The sequence below is a fragment of the Chiloscyllium punctatum genome, chromosome 22, assembly GCF_047496795.1.
Source record: "Chiloscyllium punctatum isolate Juve2018m chromosome 22, sChiPun1.3, whole genome shotgun sequence".
Lineage (NCBI taxonomy): Eukaryota > Metazoa > Chordata > Chondrichthyes > Orectolobiformes > Hemiscylliidae > Chiloscyllium > Chiloscyllium punctatum.
Window position 1 is genome coordinate 77,129,425 of NC_092760.1, and position 21,971 is coordinate 77,151,395.

General features: G+C 44.7%; 1 long non-coding RNA gene across 2 annotated transcripts in view; it reads left to right on the plus strand.

Annotated features, from left to right (window-relative positions):
• The window catches only part of LOC140493788 (uncharacterized), a 57,547-nt gene that overhangs the window by 30,549 nt on the left and 5,027 nt on the right, over window positions 1-21,971 (plus strand). For both annotated transcript variants that reach the window (XR_011963767.1, XR_011963768.1), the window contains exon 2: window positions 14,198-14,505. This is a non-coding gene — a long non-coding RNA (uncharacterized lncRNA). The remainder of the gene's footprint in view (window positions 1-14,197; window positions 14,506-21,971) is intronic.

The following is a 21,971-nucleotide window of genomic DNA, read 5'->3' on the forward strand; positions in this document are numbered from 1 at the left end:
TCATGAATCTATGAAAAATCTTCCTTCTACAACATTCTGCTGAGTTAAATTTTAGCTTTGACAACACAAATAGAGTCATGGAGTCATAGAGGTGTACAGCAAGGAAACAGACCCTTCAGTCCAACTCCTCCATGCCAACCAGATATCCTAAATTAATTGAGTCCCATTTGCCAACACTTGACCCATATCCTTCTGAACCCTTCCCGTTCGTATACCCAACCAGATGGTTTTTAATTGTCGTAATTGTGCCACTGTCCACCACTTCCTCTGGTAGCTCATTCCAAACACGCATCACCCTCTGCATGAAAACATGGCCCCTTAAGTCCCTTTTAAATCTTTCCCCTCCCACCATAAACCTATGGCCTCTAGTTTTGGCCTCCCCCAGCCCACAGAAAAAGCCATTCCTGATGAAAAGCTTATGCTCGAAACATCGACTCTCTTGCTCCTCGGATGCTGCCTGACCAGCTGTGCTTTTCCAGTGCCACACTTTTTGACACAGAAAAGACAATAAAACCATAAGACTTTAAGACATAAGAGTGGAAGTAAGGCCATTCGGCCCATTGAGTCCACTCAGCCATTCAATCATGGCTGATGGGCATTTCGACTCCACTTACCCGCACTCTCCCCATATCCCTTAATTCCTTGCGAGATCAAGAATTTATCAATCTCTGCCTTGAAGACATTTAACGTCCCGGCCTCCACTGCACTCTGTGGAAATGAATTCCACAGGCCCACCACTTTCTGGCTGAAGAAATGTTCATTCTGTATTGACCCCCTCTAATTCTAAGGCTGTGCCCACAGGTCCTAGCCTCCCTCCCTAACGGAAACAACTTCCCAGTACCCACCCTTTCTAAGCCATGCATTATCTTGTAAGTTTCTATTAGATCTCCCCTCAACCTTCTAAACTCTAATGAATACAATCTCAGGATCCTCAGCCATTCATCAGATGTTAGACCTACCACTCCAGGGATCATCCGTGTGAATCTCCACTGGACACGCTCAGTATGTCCTTCCTGAGGTGTGGGGCCCAAAATTGGACACAATATTCTGAATAGGGCCTAACTAGAGCTTTATAAAATCTCAGAAGCACATCACTGCTTTTATATTCCAACCCTCTTGAGATAAATGACAACATTACATTTGCTTTCTTAATTACAAACTCAACCTGCAAATCAACATTTAGAGAATCCTGGACTAGCACTCCCAGATCTCTTTGTGCTTTAGCTTTATGAATTTTCTCACCATTTAGAAAATAGTCCATGCCTGTACTCTTTCTTCCAAAGTGCAAGATCTCATATTTGCTCTCATTGAATTTCATCAGCCATTTCCTGGACCACTCTTCTAAACTGTCTAAATCTTCCTGCAGCCACCACCACCCTCCTTCCACCTCCTCACTACTACCTGCCTGTCCACCTAACTTCGTATCATCAGCAAATTTTGCCAGAATGTCTCCAATTCCTTCATCCAGATCGTTAATATACAAAGTGAACAGCTGTAGCCCCAACACTGAACCCTGCGGGACACCACTTGTCGGCAGTTCCCATTCCGAAAAAAACCCTTTCTCCCAACTCTCTGCCTTCTGTCAGACAGCTAATCCTCAATCCATGCCAGTAGCTCACCTCGAACACCATGGGCCCTCACCTTACTCAGCAGCCTCCCATGAGGCACCTTATCAAAGGCCTTTTTGGAAGTCTAGATAAATAACATCCACTGGGTTTCCCTGGTCTAATCTACTTGTTACCGCTTCAAAGAGTTCTACCAGTTTGTCAGGCACGATCTCTCCTTACTAAATCCATGCTGACTTGTTCTAATCTAACCCAGCACTTCCAAGAATTTAGAAATCTCATCCTTAACAATGGATTCTAGAATTTTACCAACAACTGAGGTTAGGCTAATTGGCCTATAATTTTCCATCTTTTGTCTTAATCCTTTCTTGAACAAGGAGGTTACAACAGCCCATTTTCCTGTCATCAGGAACTTTCCCTGACTCCAGTGATTTTTGAAAGATCACAACCAACGCCTCTGTTATTTCCTCAGCCACTTCTCTTGGAACTCATTGTTCCATTGAGTTCACCTGACCAATTGGGGCCAGGTAATTTATCAATTTTCAGCCCCTTTTAGTTTTTCTCAGTACATTCTCTTTTGTAATGGCTACATATTCAACTCTGCCCCTGACTCTTCTTAGTTGTTGTGATATTACTCATGTCTTCCACTGTGAAGGTGATGAAAAGTACTTATTAAGTCTTCAGCTCTTTCCTTATCTCCGATCACTAGCCTTCCAGCATCAATTTGGAGTGGCCCAATGTCTACTTTTGCCTCTCATTTGTTTCTGATGTATTGAAAGAAACTTTTACTATCATTTCTAATATTACTGGCTAGTTTACCTTTATATTTGATCCTCTCCTTCCTTATTTCTCTCTTTGTTGTCCTCTGTTTGTTTTTGAAACCTTCCCAATCTTCTGATTTCCCAGTGCTCTTGGCCACTTTATAGGCTCTCGCTTTTCCTTGGAAACATTTCATGACTTCCTTTGTCAGTCATTGCTGTCTAAACCCCCGGATAACATTTCTTTTCTTTGGGATGTACCTCTGTACTGTGTCCCCAATTACATCCAGAAACTCCTGCCATTGTTGCTCTACTGTCTTCCCCACTAGGCCCTGCTTCCAGTCAATTTTCATCAGTTCCTCCCTCATGCCCCTGTAATTACCTTTATTTAACTGTAACACCATTGCATCCAATTTTGCCTTCTCTCTTTCTGCTGGCTGAACTCTACCCATATTATGATCGCTGCCTCTTAAGTGTTCCCTTACTTTAAGATCTTTTATAAAGTCTGGCTCATTACACAGCACTAAGTCCAGAATGGGCTCCAGCACAAGCTGTTCCAAAATGCCATCCTGTAAGCATTCCATGAATTCCCTTTCTTTAGATCCACTGGCAACATTATTCACCCAGTCCACCTGCATATTGAAGTCCCCCATGATCACCATGACCTTGCCTTTCTGACATGCCCTATCTATTTCCTGGTACATCTTGCGCCCCTGGTGCTGACCACTGCTGGGAGGTCTGTGCATAACTCCCATTATGGGTTTTTTTTGCCTTTGTGGTTCCTCAACTCCACCCACACAGACTCCACATCATCTGACCCTATGTCATTCAGTGCCATAGATTTAAAATCATTCTTAACTAACAAGGCAACCCCCACTGCCCACCTCCCTGTCTTTTCGATAAGTTGTAAATCCTTGGATGTTTAACTGCCAGTCCTGAACCCTCTGCAACCATGGCTTTGTGATGCCTACCACATCATAATCATTCACAATGATTTGTGCCGTTAATTCATCTATTTTGTTACAAATGCTACAAGCATCCAGGTAAAGTGCCTTAATGCTAACTCCCTGGTCATTATTAGAGATATTGGAAATCATAAGATGCCCTAAGTTATCCTTCCTTTTGCTGCATTCTTAGTCTGCCTCGAGCTTAAACCTACCTGCACACATGCTATCCTACTGCTTATCTTTCCATTTAACTCCATACCCGTGTCGCTTTCGCTTTCCCTTCCCCCCCCGACAGAGAAGTTTCAAGTCCTTTTATGACCCTTGAGCACCTGTACTTCAATTTCCTTCAATAATCCCCAAAAAGGTCCTCCACCCTAGCTTTGCATATGTTGTTAGTTCCAACGTGGACCACAACAACTGGATCCTCTCCTCATTAAATAACAATCACTTGTTTTCCCAACAGCCTCCTGCTCTGACCTCACTTCCGCCCATTTCCTGCCGCTCTCTGCTGTAAAAAAGACCTTATCTATTTACCCTGTCCATGCCCCTCATGATTTTGTAAACCACTACAAGGTCACCCCTCAGTCTCTGAAGCTCCAGGGAAAACAGCCCCAGCCTAGTCAGCCTCTCCCTATAACTTAAACCCTCCAAACCTGGATACATCCTTGTAAATCTTTTCTGAACCCTTTCAAATTTCACAATATAGCAGGGAGACCAGAATCAAACACAATATTTCAAAAATGGCCTAACCAATGTCCTGTCCAGCCGCAACATGACTTCCCAACTCTTATATTCATTGCACTGACCAATAAAGGCAAGCACTCCAAATGCCTGCTTTACTACCCTGTCGACCTGTGACTCCTCTTTCAAGGAACTATGAAGTCAACGCAAAATGCTATGAGATTATAAATGGCCTAAATGAGTTTTTGTCAAACTATCCACCGCACCACATGAATTGTCAGCTGCAGAATGTAACAGAAAACTTCAGAACTAATCCTATATCAAAAGCACTGAGAAATCCCAACCTCCACAGCTTGTGCTTCTGTGAAATTGTTTAAAATGTTAAGTATATCTCCACAGTAATGTGTTCCTTGCCTAACTTTAGTATTTTTTTAATGAAGTCAAGGACGTTGCAAAGATTGTACTTCTCTAGTACTGTTGTTTCACCCATTAGAAAGCCAAAGAAGTGAACTATTTCACCATCAAAAATAAAAACAGAAATTGCTGGAAAGGCTTACTAGGTTTGGCAGCATCTGCGGACAGAAATCAGAGTGAATGTTTCTGGTTCAGTGACCATTCCACAGAACTGATGGTAACTAGGAAAAAGTTGGTTGTTATGCAAAAGGTAGAATGGGGGAGAGGGTAAGGAGCAAACGATGGGTGGGGATAAATCCCAAAGAGAGAGAAAGTTGGACAGACAAAGCAACGGATAACAATCAGTCTGGGAGAATGAAAAGCTACTAATGGGAACTATTAGTGGCTAACAATGAGTTGTGTGTAATGGAAAGGTGAACATGGCCGCTGCAGATGCTGGAGATTACAGCCAAGATTAGAGTAGTGCTGGAAAACCACAGCAGGAGAATCCACGGTTCGGGCCAAAGCCATTCGAGGCCTTCCTGATGAAGGACTTTTGCCCGAAATGTTGATTTTCCTGCTCCTCAGATGCTGCCTGACCTGCTGTTCTTTTCCAGCACTACCCTACTTTTGTGTGTAATGGCAGACCATGTGATAACAAGGCCTGGGATGTGGAGGTTATGATAAGGACTTGGAAGAAGGTGCTTCAAGCCATAAAATTGTTGAACTCGGTATTTAGTCCAGAAGGCTGTAGAGTTCCCAAGCAGAAAATAAGGCACTATTCTTCCAGCTGAGCTGCACCATATCGTTATCCACTCCTTTGTCTGTCCAACTGTTCTTCTCCCTCTTTGGGCTCTATCTCCACCTACTGTTTACTCCTTACCCCCTCCTGCCACCTTATCTTCTGCATAAAAACCAACTTTTGCCGAGCTACCATCAGCTCTGAGGAGGGGTCACTAGACCCAAACATTTACTCTGATTTCTCTCCACAGACGCTGACAGACCTGCTGAGCTTTTCTAGCAATTTCTGTTTTTGTTTTTGATTTCCAGCATCCGCACTCCTTTCGGTTTTTACTAACCGTTTCACCATCACTGACTCCTGGTGTTAATTTCTGCTGTTCTCCCATTGCAACCGTAAATTTGTATCTGAGTTAGCCCTTACTTGCACAGATTACAACAGCTTTGCTTTGGATCTGTACTAATTCCTTGCAACATTTCTGTGTCAAAGTAAGATTCAGGTTTCCTTCACTTTTTAAATCATTACAGCCTTCATGCCTGCCCGTGACTCTGATCTCATGCTTTCCCCACTCACATCCCAGCCCGTGCCACAATCCATAAATGGTCATTCACTACAGCACCAACCATTAGGACATGCACGTAAATGTTCCTTCAGATATCCCCTTGTCCAACTGGAAGGCAAACCAATTAATCAGATGGGCTTCCAGAGATTCAGAAACTGTCGCTGACAACACACTCACGCTGTGGATTTAAAATAGAAGAATATCTGCTGAGTCTGAGTTTGATAGAAATCACATTTGACTTTCCGTTTTTGTTGGAAACAATGAATCAGGGCACACTCAACCCGAAAGATCATCTGAGAGAGGTCAATTGACAGCAATTCTAAGAGATGTTCCTGACTTGCATTCGAAATGTCTCCTGAAGCAAATCAAAGAAAAGGTCAATGTGTCATTTGTATGGGCAGGTCGTGGTCTGATTTCTGGCAGTGATGGGCTTAATGCTCCCTCTTAGCTCATAGACGAATGCCAGCATCCCATGGTTAATAATGATGTGGAGGTGCCAGTGATGGACTGAGATGGACAAAAAGTTGAAAATCATGCAACACCGGGTTATGGTCCAACAGTAGCTACTTGATGAAGGAGCAGTGCTCCAAAAGCTTGTATCTTCAAATAAACTTGATGGACTGTAACCAGGCGCCAGATGGTTAATAGGTCAGATGGTTGATCACCAAATGCTACTCCTCAGTAGCAGGTCTTTCTGTGCTGTCGGTGCTCAGTTTGCTTCCAAAACAAGTCTGGAGAATGCAAACACACAGCAGGTATTAACAGTGGAGACAAAGCAGAATGGCTTTGACATGTCCTATTTCAATACAGAAATCCTAGAATCCATACACAATGGAAGCAGCTCATTCGGTCCATTGAGTCCACACCAAACCTGCAAAGAGCATCCCACCTAAACACACCCCCTACCCTATTCCTGTAACTCTGCATTTCCCATGGCTAACCCACCCAGCCTGCACATCCCTGGACTCTGTGGGCAATTTAGCATGGCCAATCCATCCAAACTACCCATCTGTGGACTGTGGGATGAAGCTAGAGCACCCAGAGGAAACCCATGCAGACACGGAAAGAATGTGCAAACTCCACACAGACATTCACCTGATGCTGGAATCGGGCCCAGGTCCCTGGCATTGTAAGGCAGCAGTGCTAACCACTGAGCCACCATGCCACCCCGAGAAATCAAGTTTACACAGCGAACAAAGGGCTTGGCCTCTATTTATGAAGGCTCCAATAAAACCTGTTTTGTAATGTGAGGAACTGAAGGAATCCCAATGCATATGTTGCCAAGTGAAGGTAAGCAAGTGGTAGACAGTAGTGGAGAACCCCTGGCTGATTTCTCAACGTCAAGGAAGGGGACCCCATTTGACTGCTCAATTTGAAAGGTAAATTCAAGGTCAAGATTCTATAAGCAAATGTGCGCCTCCATGTTAGAAGTATTCAAGGGCTACAGGCTTAGGTATCTTTCATGAAGACACATTCCTCATGGAACCCAGCAAAGGAGTTTTCAACAGCTGGCTCTGGCAGAAATCTCATGTGACACCACATGTTTGGGGATTGCATGATGTTTTACCATGATCAGTAACACTCAAACCCCAAAAGAATAAAAACTGTGCCAGAAATATTAATAAATCATCTTTCTCTGTTCTGTCTATCGAATATAAGTAAAGAAATTCTATTCACATCTCGATATTCAGTTCTATTTTTAATGCTTGCTGTAAGAAATCGATCAAAAGCTCAGCTTTGCAGTCAGAATAGGGTTAATATTGACACAATCTGTGGAATCAGTTGTCATTTCCATAATATTGCAGCTTGTAAATGCTGCACATCTACAAAAAGCAAGAAAATGTTCTCAAAAGCTTCAATTTTACAAATGGGGTAGCATGGTGGCTCAGTGGTTAGCACTACTGCCTCACAGCACCAGAGTCCCAGGTTTGATTCCAGCATCGGGCGACTGTCTGAATGAAGCTTGCACATTCTCCCCGTGTCTGTCTGGGTTTCCTCTGGATGCTCTGATGTGCAGGTCAGGTGAACTGGCCATGTTAAATTGCCGATTGGTCAAAGGTAAATATAGGGTAGGGGAATGGGTCTAGGTGAGTTACTCTTCAGAGGGTCGGTGTGGACTTGTTGGGCTGAAGGGCCTATTTCCACACTGTCGGGATTCTATGTAAAACTGTGCTTTTGCAGAAGCTTTATAAATAAGTCCCTTAAACTAGATGAAAAGGTTAAAAGTATTCCATGAAATTTTAACATCAAAAGTTTACTTCATAGCTGAATTCTGTCCTTTCCGATTTAAGTAAGTAATTTGCTTCTAGCCCTCTAATGTATGAATCTTAAGAGTTTTTGACCAGAGTATTCTATACAAGCTTGCAGTGGCTGTCATATAATGTTTACAGAGCACCAGCACATCTTAACAACATTTGAACTGAAAGGCTATTACACATTCCATATCTTCTATTTGCACACGAAAATTAAATGTTACTTCTTTACTACTGTCACATTTTTAATGGAAGAGGTTTTTTTTGGCAGACCATATACTTTGAGGTGCTGCACTGATAGAAAATTAGTCCCCTCCTCCTTCACATACATAACTGCTTTCCACTGAAATACATGATAGCAGAAAGTTATATAAAGGGCTTTTGCCCAAAATGTCAATTTCCTGCTCCTCGGATGCTGCCTGACCTGTAGTGTTTTTCCAGCACCACTCTAATCTAGACTCTGGTTTCCAGCATCTGCAGTCCTCACTTTTGCCTAGAAGGTGTATAACTAACTCTTGACCTTACCAGGAACACACAAAGCAAACAGAGAAAGACATTTCTCCTTCCTGATTCTGTGAATAATGTACAATGTGATTAGACAGCTGACCTGATTATTCTTTTCCAATCTTATGCTACATTCTTAATTTTATTCACAACTTTCCATTGACACCAAAGTTGCTAAGTTGCAGAGTTCTGCTCAGTGTGGCTGCTTCTATAGACTGACTGCTCAAACGGAAGTTTCTGGCACTGAACCGGAGTCTGTGGCTCGGGAGAAAAGGGGGGAGAATAGGCGAGTGATAGTGATAGGAGATTCAATCATGAGAGGAACAGACAGCAGATTCTGTGGTCATGAGTGAGACTCCGGGATGGTGTTTTGCCTCCAGGGTGCCAGGGTCAAGGATGTCTCTGCTCGCATCTACAGGATTCTTAAGAGGGAGGGTGAGCAGCCAGAAGTTGTGGTACATAATGACATAGCCAGGGAAAGGGATGAGGACCTGAAAAAAGAATATAGGGAGTTAGGTTGAAAGCTAAAAGGCAAGATGAGCAGAGTAGTAATTTCACAATTGCTACTGGTGACACGTGTTTGTCAGGCTAGGAATACAGAGCAAGTGCAGATGAACACGTGGCTGTACGGCTGGTGTAGGAGGGCTTCAGATATGTGGATCATTGGGATACCTTCTGGGGAAGGTGGGAATTGTATAAGAAGGAGCGGCACCAACATTCTGGGCGGGAGGTTTGCTAGAGCTCTTTGGGAGGGTTTAAACTAAATTGGCTGGGAGGCGGGGAACCTGAGCTACGGATCGGGTGATGGAGTAGCTAGATGCAGCGTGCAGAGACTCTGTGTGGAGGGATAGGCATTTGATAGGGAAAAGGTGTAGTCAGTGTAATAGGTTGAAGTGTGTCTATTCTAATGCAGGAAGTATCAGGAATAAGAGTGATGAACTCATAGCATGAATCAGTATTTGGAACTATGATGTTGTGGCCATGAGGGAGACTTAGATTTCACAGAGGCAGGAATGGTTGTTGGATGTTCTAGGGTTTATATGTTTATAAGGTGGGGGAGTAGCATTGATAATCAAGGATAGTATCTCAGCTGCAGAAAGGGAGATTGTCGAGAAAGGTTTGTCTACAGAGTCAGTAACAGGAAAGGAACAGTCACTTTATTGGGAGTTTTCTACAGGCCCCCAATAGCAACAGAGACATGGAGGAGTAGACTGGGAGACAGATTTTGGAAATGTGTAAATGTAACAGGGTTGTTGCTATGGGTGACTCTAACTTCCCTAATATTGATTGAAACCTACTTAGTTCAAATAGTTTGGATGGAGTAGTTTTTGTCAGGCATGTCCAGGAAAAGTTTTTGATGCAATATATAGATAGGCCGACTAGATAGGAGGCCATTTTGGATTTGGTGCTTGGCAATGAACCATGTCAGGTGTCAGATCTCTCGATGGGAGAGCATTTTGGTGATAGTGATCACAACTCCATGACCTTTACCATACTCGTGGAGTGGGATAGAAGCAGACAGTATGGGAAAGTATTTAGCTGAGGGAGGGGGAATTATAATGCTATCATGCAGGAACTGGTGCACCTAGATTGGGAACAATGTTCTCAGGGAAATACTCAACAGCAATGTGGAGGTTGTTTAGGAAGCTCTTGCTGATAGTGCTGGACAGGTTTGTCCCACTGAGGCAAGGAAGGGATGGTAGGTTAAAAGAACCTTGGGTGACAAGGGATGTGGAACAGCTAGTCAAGAGGAAGAAGGAAGCTTACTTAAGGTTGAGAAGACAAGGATCAGACAGGGCTTTAGACAGTTAACAAGGTAGCCAGGAAGGAACTGAAGAATGGATAGGAAAGTTGGAAGGGGACATGAAAAAGCTTTAATGGATAGGATTAAGGAAATGCCTAAGACATTCTATACTGATGTGAGGAACAAGTGGATGGCCAGAGTGAGGGTAGGGCTGATCAGGGATAGTGGAGGGAACTTGCACCTGGAGTTGAAGGAAGAAGAGGAGGTCCTTAATGAATACTTTGCTTCAATATTCACTACTGAGAGTGACCTTGATATTTCTGAGGATAGCGTGAAACAGACTGATATGCTCGAACTGGTTGATGTTAAGAAGGAGGATGTGCTGAAAATTTTGAAAATCATAAGAATAGATAAATCCCCTGGGCCAGATGGATATACCCAAGATTACTACGGGAAGCAAGGAAAGAAATTTGCTGCGCCTTTGGAGATGATCTTTGCATCCTCACTATCCACTGGAGTAGTGCCAGATGATTGGAGGATGGCAAACGTTATTCCCTTGTTCAAGAAAGGGAATGGGGATAATCCTCAGAATTACAGACTAGTCAGTCTTATGCCAGTGGTGTGCAAAGTATTGGAGAGAGTTCTAAGAGGCAAGATTTACAATTACTTGGAAAACCATTGTTTGATTAGAGATAGTTGGCACGGCGTTGTAAGGGGCAGGTCATGCCTCACAAACCTTATTAAATTCTTTATGGATGTGACAAAACACCTTGATGAAGGTAGAGCAGTGGATGTGGTGTACATGAATTTTAGCAAGGCATTTGATAAGGTTCCCATTGGTCGGCTCATTCAGAAAGTAAGGAAGCATGGGATACAGGAAATCCTGGCTGTCTGGATACAGAATTAGCTGATCCATAGAAGACAGAGGGTGGTGGTAGATGGAAAGCATTCAGCCTGGAGCTCAGTGACCAGTGGCATTCCGCAGGGATCGATTCAGGGACCTTTGTCCTTTCTAATTTTTATAAATGACTTGGATGAGGAAGTGGAAGGATAGCTTAGTAAGTTTGTTGATGACACAAAGGTTGGTGGAGTTGTGGATAGTGTGGAGGGCTGTTGTCGTGTCCCAGCGAGACATTGATAGGGTCCAAAACTGGACTGATAAGTGGCAGACAGAATTCAACCTGGAAAAGTGTGAAGTCAATCACTTTGGAAGGTCAAATTTGAATGCAGGGTTAAAGGTAAGATTCTTGGTAGTGTGGAAGAACAGAGGGATCTTGGGGTCAACATCCATAGATCCTCAAAGTTGCCAGCCAGATTGACGGGATTTTTAAGAAGGCATATGGTGTGTTAGCTTTCATTAGCAGGGGGATTGAGTTTAAGAGCCACGAGATTATGCTGCAGCTCTATAGAGTCCTGGTTAGACCACATTTGGAATATTGTGTTCAGTTCTGGCTGCCTCATTACAATTTTAATGTGGAAAGATGTGGAAGCTTTAGAAAGGGTGCAGAGGAGATTTACCAGGATGCTGCCTGGACTGGAGGGCATGTCATATGAAGAAAGGTTGAGGGAGCTAGGGCTTTTCTCATTGGCATGAAGAAAGATGTAAGGTGACTTGATAGAGGTGTGCAAGATGATTTTCCCAGGGTGCAAATGTCTGTCATGAGGGGACATAATTTTAAGGTAATTGGAGGAAGGTTTAAGGGAGATATCAGAGAGGTTCTCTACTCAGAGAGTCATGAAATGCACTGCCAGCAGTGGTAATAGAGTCAGATACATGAGGGACAATTAAGTGCCTCTTGGATAAGCACATGGAAGATAGTACAATGAAGAGTATGTTGGTTAGTCTGATCTTAGAGTAGGATAAAAGGCTAGCACAACATCGAGGATCAAAGGTCCTCTACTGGGCTGTACTGTTCTATGTTAAACTTCAGGTAAAATTGCCTGACATGCGTACTTTCTGAAAACGCAGCACTTAATGTAAAAACATGTCACAGGGCAGCTTTATCAAATCATTTTAAAATTGTAAGCATTCAGGAAGGTAGGTTTTACAAACTTGCAGTCTTGGTGCAAAGTGGTGTTCATGTATAAATGGAGTTGCACCCATCAGTCAGACCTTCAGGATATTCCCTCCATTAAGATTAATGAGCAAATAATCTTCTGAGGTTCACTGACCTTCATGCTGCAGTTCTTCAGTTGTGCTCCCAAAGTGCTCTGCATTAGGATAGCAAGATTGCAAAATGCACTGCCTGATTGACTTCAATAAGCCTAGTTAAAAAAAAACACTCAAAATTGTTTTTCCATTATTTGTTCATTCATGTGACGTGGACATCATATTGTCCATTCCTAATTGTCCATACCTCATTTCCCTTGAGAAGGTGTTGGTGAACTGCCAATTGTCAAAATTATCCTCAGGATACTCAGAGCGTTTCCAAGCCAACAGAATATAATCGAGGAGCTGCCATACGTATATAAGCAAATATAGCAAACTTGCTGAATACAGTGAAAATAAAACTTTTTTTTATTAATTCTTGGTTATGTTTGAAGGATGAATGTCGGCAAGGACATGAGACTGTATTCTTACCTGAATAATATGTCATGAAGGCTTTTTAAAAGGTGAAAACATCCCTATCAACCCCCATCACCCCCCCAAACAAATTCCCCACCCCCCAACAACCACACATACTACTGCCCCTCCCAGCTTCCCATTGCCCTGACAGGCTACTTTTAAACAACAGCACTAACAAAGCTCTCTGTGACAGAATGGCCACTTCATCAGCAGCCCAGCCACTACCACCAGTTTTCACTCTCAGTAACAGCAGTGTGCAGCATCTACAATACTCATTATAGTGGCTCATAATGGCTCCATTGAGAGGCCATTCCAAACCCACAATCTCAACAACCTAGAAGGACAAGGCAGTAGATATATAGGAACACCATCGCCTGTTTATCTAAGCCAATCCCCATCCTGACTTGGAAATGTATTGCCATTCCTTCAGTGTTGCAGGGTCAAAATCCTGCAATTCCCTCCCTAGCAATAGTGTGGATGTCCCTATGCCCATGAACTATAGCAATTCAAGAACACTCACCAGCACCTGCCTAGCCAGCAACACCCACATCCCAGCAAGTTTTTTTTAAGTTACAATTACTGAATTCCCCCATCACTTCCATGCTTGAGACCCCAATTTAAACAGAGGATGAATGCTTAATTAAGTAATTTCTTTTTATCTTTATTGTAACTCAAAATGGTGCCAAATTGTGGTGACAAAACATTTTTCACTGTATCTTCAGGTATTTTGTGGCAATAAGTCATTCATTCATTCACTCATTCATTTAATATCCTGGACATTTACACCAGAAACTGAAGTGAATTGGCCATATAAACATATTGGCTTAGTTTTGGAGAGGGCAAAAGAGACAAGATGGGGAACAGGGAAAAAGTAATGAGGGAGGACTTGTGTGTTGACAACGAACAAAGAAATGGTCAACTTCTGATGCACAAGGAAGAGATAAGGACAGGGATAAATTGTACATGTGTCAGTACGTGATGAAGTACCATGAACAAAATTGGGGAACTGGAGGCAGAAATTGCTCTGAGGGGTTATGACATAGTAGCATTTACAGAAATGTTGTTCACTCCAGAATATGACTGGATACTTAACATCCTGGGTTACTAGAAATAGGGCAGGTAAAGAGGAAGAGGGATAGCAGTCTTGGTCAAAGACAGCATCATAGCCCTTGAGTGAGATGCAGTTGAATTAGAATCTATATAGAATCATAGAGTCATGGAGTCATCGACGTGCACAGCACATTAACAGACCCTTTGGTCCAACTCGTCCATGCCAACCAGATATCCTAAACAGATCTAGTCCCATTTTCCAGAACCCAGGAACCCAAAGGTCAGGGTGAAATGTGTTGGTGAAGTTGATGAATTGCTCAACCTCCTCGCGGGAGCACGGGGTGGCGCCAATGCAGTCATCAATGTAGCGGAGGAAGAAGTGGGGAGTGGTGCCGGTGTAATTACGGAAGATCAACTGTTCTACTTGCTTCCTCAGTGCCTGCCTCCGTAACCAACTCATCCCACACGGACTCCGGACCACCTTTAAACCAGCAGAGTTCGGACCCGAACAGGACAAACAGTACAGACTACAGATTCAAAAACATCAGCAACAGTTCTCCTTCAGGATCCTCCGCTCCACGCTTGCAGCAATGCGCCAGCACCTAACCTCTCTACAGTCAGCCCTGCCTCAGCTGAGGGCCACACTCTCTCAGAATTGCAAAGGACCCACTCTGTACTACATCCTCAGGAGAATTCATACTTTCAACAAACAGTATTTCAACTCCATCTCAAACATCAAAAACTGTAAGTACGACAAACTTTTATCCACCCACCTCCATAACCAGCGCTCCTCAAACATTCCAGAAGATTCCCCTGGCCTCGGAAACGCCATTAGCCATGCGGCGGATGCAGCGACCACCCCCACACTGAGTGATGATGTCACTTCCGTCCCCATCATGGCCACTCCCACAGCCACTTCCGGCCCTCACATCATCGCTGATGCCACACGCTCAGTGACTTCCGCCATCCTTACTGCCATGATCACAACCACTTCCGCCCCCACCAGTGCCACTCGCCTGCATTCTGCTGACATGCCCCCCACAGACCCCACTGTCACTATCCCCACCCCCCAGAACCCCGAGGGGAACATTACCCGTGCTCATGCCTCCACCCCCATTCCCCCCACCATCACACCCACTCCAGGTACTGGCTCCGACCCCACTCCCAGCTCCACACCCACACCAGATCCCAGCTCCCAGCCATGCTGAGTTTTCACCATCCCCCCAGACCTCCCACTCACTGAGGACGAACGAACAGTCCTCAGCAAAGGACTCACCTTCATCCCCCTCCGTCCTCGCATCAATGAATTTAATACACACCGTGAAATCGAACAATTCTTCCGTCGCCTCTGCCTCCGAGCTTACTTTCACAATCAGGATTCCCGCCCACCTTCCAAGGACCCCTTCGCCCACCTCCAACACACTGCATCCACCTGGACACCCTGCGCTGGCCAATTACCTGCCCTCGACCTCTTCATTTCCAACTGCCGCCGGGACATTAACCGCCTCAACCTGTCGACCCCCCTTCCCCACTCCAACCTCTCACCCTCACAACGCGCAGCCCTCCAATCCCTCTGCTGTAATCCCAACCTCACCATTAAGCCAGCGGATAAAGGGGGCGCAGTGGTAGTCTGGCGCACTGACCTCTACACCGCTAAAGCCAAACGCCAACTCGAGGACACCTCTTCCTACTGCCCGCTCGACCATGACCCCACCCCCCCATCACCAAACCATCATCTCCCAGACCATACAGAACCTCATCACCTCAGGAGATCTCCCACCCACAGCTTCCAACCTCATAGTCCGGGAACCCCGCACTGCCCGGTTCTACCTCCTTCCCAAGATCCACAAGCCTGACCACCCTGGCCGACCCATTGTCTCAGCATGCTCCTGCCCCACTGAACTCATCTCTACCTACCTCGACACTGTCCTATCCCCCCTAGTCCAGAAACTCCCCACATACGTTCGAGACACCACCCACGCCCTCTACCTCCTCCAAGACTTCCGTTTCCCCGGCCCCCAACGCCTCATCTTCACCATGGATATCCAATCCCTCTACATCTCCATCCGCCATGACCAGGGCCTCCAAGCCCTCCGTTTTTTCCTCTCCAGATGTCCCCAACAGTACCCTTCCACTGACACTCTCATTCGTTTGGCTGAACTGGTCCTCACCCTTAACAATTTCACCTTAGAATCCTCCCACTTCCTCCAGACCAAAGGCGTAGCCATGGGCACACGTATGGGCCCCAGCTATGCCTGTCTCTTTGTTGGCTATGTAGAACAGTTGATCTTCCGTAATTACACCGGCACCACTTCCCACCTCTTCCTCCGCTACATTGATGACTGCATTGGCGCCACCTCGTGCTCCCGTGAGGAAGTTGAGCAATTCATCAACTTCACCAACACATTCCACCCTGACCTTAAATTTACCTGGACTATCTCTGACACCTCGCTCCCCTTCCTGGACCTCTCCATCTCCATTAGTGACGACCGACTTGACACTGACATTTTTTACAAACCCACCGACTCCCACAGCTACCTGGATTACACCTCTTCCCACCCTATCTCTTGCAAAAATGCCATCCCGTATTCCCAATTTCTCCGCTTCCGCCGTATCTGCTCCCAGGAGGACCAGTTCCACCATAGAACACACCAGATGGCCTCCTTCTTTAGAGACCGCAATTTCCCTTCCCACGTGGTTAAAGATGCCCTCCAACTCATCTTGTCCACATCCCGCACCCTCTGCCCTCAAACCCCACCCCTCCAACCGTAACAAGGACAGAACGCCCCTGGTGCTCACCTTCCACCCTACAAACCTTCGCATAAACCAAATCATCCGCCGACATTTCCGCCACCTCCAAAAAGACCCCACCACCAGGGATATATTTCCCTCCCCACCCCTTTCCGCCTTCCGCAAAGACCGTTCCCTCCGCGACTACCTGGTCAGGTCCACACCCCCCTACGACCCACCCTCCCATTCTGGCACTTTCCCCTGCCACTGCAGGAACTGTAAAACCTGTGCCCACACCTCCTCCCTAACCTCTATCCAAGGCCCTAAAGGAGCCTTCCACATCCATCAAAGTTTTACCTGCACATCCACTAATATCATTTATTGTATCTGTTGCTCCCGATGTGGTCTCCTCTACATTGGGGAGACTGGGCGCCTCCTAGCAGAGCACTTTAGGGAACATCTCCGAGACACCCACACCAATCAACCACACCGCCCCGTGGCCCAACATTTCAACTCCCCCTCCCACTCTGCCGAGGACATGGAGGTCCTGGGCCTCCTTCACCGCCGCTCCCTCACCACCAGACGCCTGGAGGAAGAACGCCTCATCTTCCGCCTTGGAACACTTCAACCCCAGGGCATCAATGTGGACTTCAACAGCTTCCTCATTTCCCCTTCCCCCACCTCATCCTAGTTTCAAACTTCCAGCTCAGCACTGTCTCCTTGACTTGTCCGGACTGGTCCGACCTGCCTATCTCCTTTTCCACCTATCCACTCCACCCTCTCATCCTTGACCTATCACCTTCATCCCCTCCCCCACTCACCCAATGTACTCTATGCTACTCTCTCCCCACCCCCACCCTCCTCTAGCTTATCTCTCCAAGCTTCAGGCTCACTGCCTTTATTCCTGATAAAGGGCTTTTGCCCGAAACGTCGATTTCGCTGCTTGTTGGATGCTGCCTGAACTGCTGTGTCCTTCCAGCACCACTAATCCAGTATTTGCTTTCCAGCATCTGCAGTCATTGTTTTTACCTCAGGGAAAAGATATTGTCTATTTACCCTATACATGCCCCTCATGATTTTATAAACCTCTACAAGTTCACCCCTCAGCCTCCGACGCTCCAGGGAAAACTGCCCCAACTTATTCAGCCTCTCTATATAGCTCAAACCCACCAACCCTGGCAACACCCTTGTAAATCTTTTCTGAATCTTTTCAAGTTTCACAACATGCTTCTGATAGGAGGGAGACCACAATGGAAAGCAATATTCCAAAAGTGGCCTAACCAATGTCCTGTACACCTGTAATATAACTTCCCAGCTCTTATATTCAATGCTCTAACCAATAAATGAAAGCATACCAAACACCTTTTTCACTATCCTATCTGCCTGTGACTCCACTAAAACTATGAACCTGCGCTCCAAGATCTCTTTGTTCAGCAACAACTCCCTAGGACCTTACCATTCAAGTGTATATCCTGCCCTGATTTTCCTTTCCAAAATGCAGCACCTCTCATTTATCTAAATTAAACTCCATCTGCCACTCCTCGGCCCACTGGACTATATGATCAAGATCCCTCTGTACTCTAAGGTAACCTTCTTCGCTGTGCACTACACCTCCAATTTTGGTATCATCTGCAAGCTTACTAACTATGGCGCAGTGGTTAGCACTGCTGCCTCACAGCGCCAGAGACCCGGGTTCAATTCTTCCTCGGGCAACTGTCTGTGTGGAGTTTGCACTTTCTCCCCGTGTCTCCCCGAGTGCTCTGGTTTCCTCCCACAGTCCAAAGATGTGCAGGTTAGGTGAAATTAGTCATGCTAAATAGCCCGTAGTGTTAAGCGTAGGGGAATGGGTCTGGGTGGGTTGCTCTTCGGAGGGTCGGTGTGGACTTGTTGGGCCAAAGGGCCTGTTTCCACACTGTATGTAATCTAATCTACTCTAATCATATCTCCTATGTCCACGTCCAAATATGGTTAGAGGTGAGAAATAGGAAGGAGTAATAACCTTGTTGGGTATTTATCATAGACCTTTAAATAGTGGGGAAGAAATAGAAGTATGCATTTGTAGGCAGATTATGGAAATCTGCAGAATAAGTACATTTGTAATAATTGGTGATTTCAAGAACCCAGAGTAAATTAGGTAAAAAGTTAAGTGTAGGGTCCAGAAGTGGAGAAATTCCTGTAATGTGTGTAGGAAAACTTTCTGGAATAGTACATTTCCAGGAAGGGGGGGTGAGTTGGATCTGCTCCTAGGAAATATGACAGGCCAATTGGAGAACATCAGAGTGGGGGAGCATTTTGGAAATAGTGATCATAATACAATAAGGTTCAATATGAAGTTGGAAAGGATAAAAATCAATCAATGATTAATATTTCAGATGGGAAAAGGGTTGAGTTTAGGGGTCTAAAAGTTGAACTGGATCAGGTTGATGGGAAACTATTTTGATAGATAAAACAGTGGAGGAAAACTGGAAGAATTTCAAGAGATGAATGGGGTACAAACTAGGGACATACCCATGAGAAATAACTACAGATTATTCAAAGCCAAATTACTCCGGATGACTATGGATATTGATGAGAATATAAGGAAGTGAAAGGAGGAATTATGATTCAAACAAGAATAATAATAAGAATACGAGAAAGTGAGGACTGCAGATGCTGGAGATCAGAGCTGAAAATGTGTTGCTGGAAAAGCGCAGCAGGTCAGGCAGCATCCAAGGAACAGGAGAATCGACGTTTCAGGCATGAGCCTGAAGAAGGGCTCATGCCCGAAATGTCAATTCTCCTGCTCCTTGGATGCTGCCTGACCTGCTGCGCTTTTCCAGCAACACATTTTCAGCTCTAATAATAATAATAATCAGGAAGAGTATCTCAAATGCAGGGGAGAGGCTAAGGCTGGAAAAAGGAAGCATAGAGAGAGGTTGGCAGGCTGAGCTAAAACAAACAATAAAATGTTCTTCAAACATGTAACTAGTAAAAGATTAGAGAAGAGTAGAATGGGGCCTATCAGGAACAAGCAGAGTAAGCTGTCACTGAAGCAAAGATTTTTGTAGAGGTACTAAATTAATACATTGCTCTCGTCTTTACCAAATTAGAAACTAGTGACAATGGCCTAATTGAAAACATGTATTCAGCAACTGAACAATATAGTGAGAAATAAAGAAGAGGTGGTAAAAAAGGCTGGCAGCACTCTAGGTAGAGAAATCACCAGGCCTGGACAGAGTGCGTCCTGCTGAGAGAGATAAGGGAGAAAATTGCGGAGCTGTTAAAGAAATTTTCCAGACTGCTCTGAGCGCAGGATGAGTCCTAGGGGCCGAGAGGATTGCAAATGTGATGCTATTGTTTAAGAAAGGGACAAAGGATAACCCAGGAAACTGCAGACCTGTCAGCTTTACATCAATGGCAGAAACCATAATACTGTATAATACACTTAGGGAAAATAAGTTTGAGCTCTGACGAGGTGACACAGGCAGTGATTGGGGGTAGTGCTGTGGTTGTTGTATATTTTTTAATTTCAGAAAGCATTTGACATGGTGTCACATGGCAGGTTGGTTAACAAATTAGAAATTGGGATTGATGGATTCTTGGCAGCATGGATTAAGAGTCAGCTAAAAGACAGGAAACAGGGTAGGTATAGATGGGCATTTCTCGGATTGGAGACAGGTTGAAAGTAGTGTCCTCGGAATTAGTGTTGGGATCCTTGCTTTACAGATTCATTTCAATGACTTGCATGTAGGTGTTGTGAGCAAAACCTCTAAATTTGCAGATGATACCAAGCTAGGGAGAATAGGAATTGTGAGGATGATGCTGAGAGGGACATTGACAGGTTAGCCAAGGCACCAGACAGATGAATTTCACTGCAGAGAAATGTGAGATATTGCATTTTGGTGGAAGGAGAATATGGGCTCAGTGGCACAACATTTAGTACAGGAGCAGAGGGGCCTCAGGGTTCATGGGCATGATTCTCTGAAGGTTGCCAGGCAAGTTGAAACAATTGTGAGGAAGGCTTATAGCACTTTTGGTCTTATAAATAGAGGCATAGAGTATAAAAGCAAGGAAGTGATGCTACACCTCTACAAATCACTGCTCAGACCATATTTGAAGTGCTGGGTTCAGTTCTGGGCACTTTGTTTAAGGTAGGATATTAAAGCCCTGGAGAGAGTTCAAAGGAGATTTATCAGAATGATGCCAGGAATGAGAGATTAGAGAGACTGAGCTTTTCCTTGGAGTAGATAAGAATAAAAAGTGGCCATATTGAGGTGCTCAAAATTACAAAGAATTTTGATAGGGTTAAAAATAGAATATTCTATTTCCACTTGTTGGTAACGAGGGCTCACAGCTTCAGGATTGTCAGGAAGAGAGTTGGGATTGAGATGAGAAGAGATTTCTTTACTCAGAGAGTTGTTAGGATTTGTAATGCACCACCTGGGAGAGTCATAGAGGCAGATTCAGAGGAGGTTTCAAAAGCAGGCTGGATATATATTTGAAAGTGATGAAGTTAGAGGGCTACAGAGATAGGGTTGAAGAGTGGGGTTAGCTGGATAGCTGTTTTGGGAGTTGATACAGGCACAATGGGTCACATGGCCTCAATGTTGTGATTTTGTAAGGTTGGGAATTATAGAGTCATAGAGTCTCTCTCAGGTGAGAATCTCCAAATTCTATCCATGATCTTCAACACGCAAATCAAGAGTGCAATGAAATACTCTCCACTCAGTTGGATCAGTGCAGCTGCATCAACTCTCCAGATGCTCAACACCACCCAACACAAATCAACCCCCTTTAAATACATTCTTTCCAATACTCTAAACATTCATTTCACCCACCACTGGTACACAGTACCACCAGTGTGTTCTATACAGGCACGTAATGTAACACCTTGATGAGTCTCCTTTGAGAGTATCTTCAAAATCTGCAACCTCTGCAAGAACAAGGACACCACAATCACCTGCAATTTGCTCTTCTCTCCACAGACCATGTGGAAGTGGAGAAGCAACATCATTCCTTCACTGTCACTGAATGTCCTTCCCTAATAGAAGTGTTGTTGCATTCACAATTACTTGGACTGCAATGTTTCAGAGACTTACATTATGACAGATGAGCAATAAATGATATTTTTGCCAATGACTTTGAGACCCATAAACAATTAAAAAGACATGAACTTGAATCACAGAGTGTTAGACATTCTTGAAATTTCCACAACATGGCTGCACATGTTGAAATTCAAGGGTCAAGTCAGTCAACCTGAGAAGAAGTTGGTTGCTCATGACTTATGCAAGTAGGGCATACAGTGGCTCAGTGGTTAGCTCTGCTGCCTCACAGTGCCAGGGAACTGATTTTGATTCCAGCCTTGAACAACTGTCTATGTGGTGTTTGTACATTCTCCCTGTGTGTGCGTGGGTTTCCTTTGGATGCTCTGATTTCCTCCCATAGTCCAAAAATGTGCAGGTTAGGTGGATTGGCCATGCTGAATTGCCCATCGTGTCCAG